This window comes from Penaeus japonicus, unplaced genomic scaffold (assembly GCF_977035675.1).
Source record: "Penaeus japonicus unplaced genomic scaffold, GWHDUDI00000001_assembly GWHDUDI00000027, whole genome shotgun sequence".
Lineage (NCBI taxonomy): Eukaryota > Metazoa > Arthropoda > Malacostraca > Decapoda > Penaeidae > Penaeus > Penaeus japonicus.
The window spans coordinates 10,149,007-10,154,006 of NW_028234429.1; the positions used below are offsets into that span (position 1 = coordinate 10,149,007).

The 5,000-nt window shown below is 45.2% G+C and overlaps 1 protein-coding gene across 4 annotated transcripts in view; it reads left to right on the forward strand.

Moving 5' to 3' along the window:
* Nucleotides 1-5,000, forward strand: part of sli (slit guidance ligand) — a 484,876-nt gene that overhangs the window by 465,660 nt on the left and 14,216 nt on the right. The window lies entirely within an intron of this gene.

Here is a 5,000-nt window from a genome sequence, read left to right on the forward strand (position 1 = left end):
CGCTCGGGCATCTTTTTAAAACGCTCCGTTGGTAGAAAATCTTCTCTTGTTAGAAAGGCTAGATGGCATCGATTTTATAGTGTTAATTATCTCTGTTATGATAATGATAGGCCTGTTGTACTCCAATTAGGTATCGTGTTTTTCACAGGTTAAAGTTATGTTTAATGTCGGCCTCTTTCGGGAAGTCTTGTGCTCATGAATAGCTAATATTATATAGATTGAAGTACGCTCCGTGCGTATGATACATGAATCTCGCAGCAGCTTCATGATCTTATCCATTTACGTTTAATAACCTAAAGATTTCGCGACCATGGTCGATATCGGGTAATGATTTATTATACCGATATAGACGTTGGATTTCATAACTTTCGCCGATGACTCCAATTAGCGCGATTGTGATCGGGCCGTAGTCAATTAACATTATTAGTGCCCTCGAAGGCGGACTTCTCGATGTTGCTCCCTCAGAACCATAGAGTGCGAAGGCGCTTCTCGAAGCACAGAAAATTCGCCCTCGCTGCCATTCGGCTTAGAGGCCAAAGTGCTGTCGGGCGAGGATAATAGTTAACATTCTGTGTTCGAAAGATGTTATCGAACCCGGCGACCACCTGCGGGGCTGATGGGAATGAACCATCACTAGGTTTTGTTTTATATGTTGAAAGTTTTCAACTGTAGGCCTAGAGGAAGTAGAGCGAAAGTACTTTGAGCCGCGTGGTTGTTATTCAGCTGACTTGCCCAGGTGCGAGGACCTTAAGAGGTGCGGAAGGCGATTGTCTTACGTTTGTTGAAATCAATTTTCTATTCACACCAGCACCTGGACGCAGATATCGATCGAGATCAACAGAGATTGGGGATCATCGCATATCGTACAGACAAGGAGTTACATTAATTAGCGAGGATAAGTGATCACGTGAGCGCGATAAAAACCTGATGCGGGTCCGCGGCCGAGAGGCGACGCGGAGGCGCTACGACGTGCGGGTCGAATGAGCATATCGTTACTGTCAAGTTGATCATCAGACAAGGGGTGACGCAACCCTTAAGCAGAGATTCAGTCGACGCTCATAGAGGCCAGCCACGCCGAACGATGCTGGTGCAGATTAAGCATGATGTCTGGGGCACCCTGTCCATAGGGCGACGGTTCGTGTAGCATTCAAACAAAGATCGATTAAGGATAAGGCGGCAGCGAAGGGAAAATGGAATGAAAGGATCAGAATATGCCGTTGAAACTCTTCCAACGAGAAATTTCGAACTAATTAAAGTATTTGCATTTCATAATCGGGTTTCTTAATCCTTTGTGCAAGGAAGAAGCAGGAAAGAGGAAGGAAGTTTTCTCAAGCCTCGATCTAAAGCCTTCAGCTCGGCATTCAGTAGCTGGCCCTGCGCCCTCACAGCCCCCACCTCCTCGCCATAGATATGTTAATTACTAATCCATAAATAAATCAGTGAACCACTTTATTGGCCCGTAAAAATGCACATCGGAGTCTGGTTCCTACGTGGGACAGGCGGACGGGAAGGGGGGGGGCTAAATTGAATTATCGCTTTTGAAATCTTATATGAGGCCCAAGGTCGTGGTTGCTGATGTTGAGGTTCTTATGAATGTGGCGTGTGAAGGGGGCAGGTCGGGCGGCAAGCAAGGCAGGCGGGAGTAGGGCAGCGCTCGGGTGCCAGCTTGGCTGTGCGGGGCACTTGCGAGGATGACCCGGGTACTGTTATTATTTTATTAATAACGATGACTTGGGTATGAGCATTATTATAATTGTAGCAATATGACCAATTGTGGTGTCATGCTCTTAAGCCTTTCAGTGATAGCGATAATGATCTGACAGTTTTTGTTGATTGTGATTATCGTGTTGTCGCCATGATTATTATTGTTATTATTATTATTATTATTATTATTATTATTATGTTATTATTATTATATTATTATTATTATTATGTTATTATTATTATTATTATTATGTTATTATTATTATTATTATGTTATTATTATTATTATTATGTTATTATTATTATTATTATTGTTAATATTATTACTATTACTACAATATCTTCACCATCATTAGTAGTCCGCTCTCCTCACCATTATCAGTGATATTACCGCTAATGATCATCACCAATAATGTGTTCCAAGAGTGTCAGAACCGCTGGAATCCCCCCGGCATTAGCGGACTGCCAGCCAGAGCTCCGAGACCCGCAATCTGCATTCTGGGAGGATGCGGGGCTTTTGTCAGGCCTAAGAAGGGTGCGAGTGAAACCATCCTGCAGCATTTATCCTTATTTATAACGACAGTAATCGGAGGAGGATTTAGGAACGCTCGCCGTTCTATCCGAGATTGAAATTGCAGTAATTACTCGCTCCACATTTCCCAAGCGGTTGAGCCCCGTGGCTGGATTGTGCATGTGTCTGTTTCAACGCTCTTGGTTAGCTGTCATGTATGTGTCGTGTCGTGTCATTCCGCGCGAGTGACAGTCGCCGCGACGGTTTGTTTTGCTTAAGAAGACTGTCACGCCTCGTTAGGGTGTTGTCCTGCCTCCGTGGCTCCCCCGGGCCCTCGAGGCAAGGTCCCCGAGTCATCAAGACATCCAATTACACGAGTTTCATTCTCGGCTTAGTGAAATGTGCACTGCGCCGCCGGTTGGCTTACGGCAAGACAACCCGGAAATAAGGGGGACAGATGTGCGGATGTTATGCTTTGTGAGATTAGGACGCTTTTCGAAATACGGAGATCAGTGGATGCTGGTATCGGGATTATGGTATTAAGAGATGTCTAATACAATCAGGGTATTGTGTCGACACCCACGCATGCGTGCACACACTTACACACACACTAATGGTATCGCCAACATTCATACACACCAACGCAGGAAAAAGACACAGAATTCGAGCGGACTTCATGGAAATGCGGAAGAAGTAGCAGCAACTCTTGATCTTCCACTTAATGTAAATAGACAAGATCGATAAACACAAGTGAAAGCTTCCGCTCAACGTGAAAGGTCAATTGACGTAATGTGAGTCAATGCAAGAGATCCCGAAGCGAGTAACTTTGTCTGTGAGACTCGGAAGTGTGCGTTCACCGAGTGCTGAAGCCTAGATTCATGTCAGCGGGGTTGTTATACGAAAGGCTACCTGCTTTCGAACAGCAGTTATCATGTCACTTTCACCTTCCTCCTTCCATCTGACACATTGACATCAATCACAGGTGTTGGTGAATCGGAAATATCGTCAGGGAGTGTAAAATAACCAGTAGTTTATCCACACTGCAAAGTCTTAGCAACATAACACGCCAATGTGTTTTTAGATTACGCGAAGAGTCAGGTGTTACAAAAGGGTCTTACAGCTGAATCGATATGATCTTAGTGTTGGATGTGGCTCCCTACGATGACGTGCTCCTTTTTTTCTCGGAGGAACTTTCTTTCTCTCCTTGGGTCGTCATACCTCTATGAAGAGTTATGATATTAGTTTGGAAGTTCTGGTTTATTTTTACTGTCACTTTCTTTGTAGTAGTGTCGATGTTTATTATATTAGGTACGAATAGTGCATGTAGAGAAAATGGCTTTACTACATCGAGTGCCGTTATTAAAGAACATGAGTAGTATCGGCTTATCACTCTGGATTATACTTCCCGACCTCACGAAGAACATATTTTCCAGCAGCGGGAGTTTGATGAAGCAATAATCTGAGACGGGCCGTTCCATTCCTTGCTATATCATTACCTGAAAGTGGAGTTGCGATGGCCTGGGCTGTGCAGCTGTACCGGAGAAGGCGGGAGAGAGTGGAGTGGCGGCAGAGGCCATCATCCCAGGGAACAAGTTTAGTGCACCAGTTCATAGTTTGGGTTCGGCCCCTTCGATGTACTCGGGATGAGCTGTTTTCTCGAAGATGGCAAGATTTCTGTTGTAAAGATTTATGGTCATGTCCTCTGACTTGTACGGCCATACTACGAAATTGCTTAATCATGCTCATATGGTCGACTAATTGCCTTACAGTGTGTGGGCAGCCAGCCATTACTGCCCCGACTGGAAAGGATGCGCTAAGTGTTGTGGCCACATCGTCCCCATCTCGTGGAACCGTCTGCCGTGGGGTTGCGGTGCACCTTAGCCTATGTCAGGCTTGTGCAAACAAGCGTGTTACTCCTTTTGTGCAATGTTATTCCCTTAATAGCTTAAGTTTTGCAAAAGAAAACTGTTCAAGGTGCTGTCTCTCGTAACAACCTATACATCATTGGTTGCTCAACCTCGTCCTGACAGCCTAAGATCCGAGCAGGTATCGTCTATACCATGAGGAAGGTGTTTCCCTTCTCTGTTGAGGGATGGATGCCAATTCACTTTATTTATGCTTGCAGATGTGACAACCCGAGCGGGTCATGATGAAGAAATATTTGTAATGTTATATGAAATGTGGAACGAGCAGATTGGAGATATTTAATAATTCTTGTGGATACTTACCTGAACGAGGCAGAATTATCATTAGTGTTATGCTTAACGGTTTTCACTTGGGCAAGCTTTCACGTCTGCACCTGTAATATTAAGCGCTATTATCGCTGGAATTCCGCGCTGGAGTCGCCATTGTTGGCGCGTCGGGCCGGTCCAATTGGCCTTCATAGAAAACGGTTATCAGGGCCGGGGATCTCGTGATGGAAGCGCGCGCAATTGTGCGGAGCGGGCGCGGTCCGCAGCCGTCCATCACACACACGTGTTCAATAAAATTAATTACAAGGTTGACGATCAACACAGGTGCAGGAAGAGAGGAGAGTCTCTTGAACAGATTAGCCCACGCATTGTGATGCGTATTTAAACTTGGTAGAGCGTAGGGGAAAAATCGCTGCCATTGTTCTCCACTCGGAAAAAGTAAAGACTATCGCAGATATAGTGACTGATCACGTTATCGCATCGGCTTTCATCGTGGTTGTCGTGTTGCTCGCTGGAAGTGATTAGATTTCCGTTGGACGTGATGCATCATAAGGCCCAAAGCTTTTTGCTTGTACTCGCTCTCCAGGGCTGGG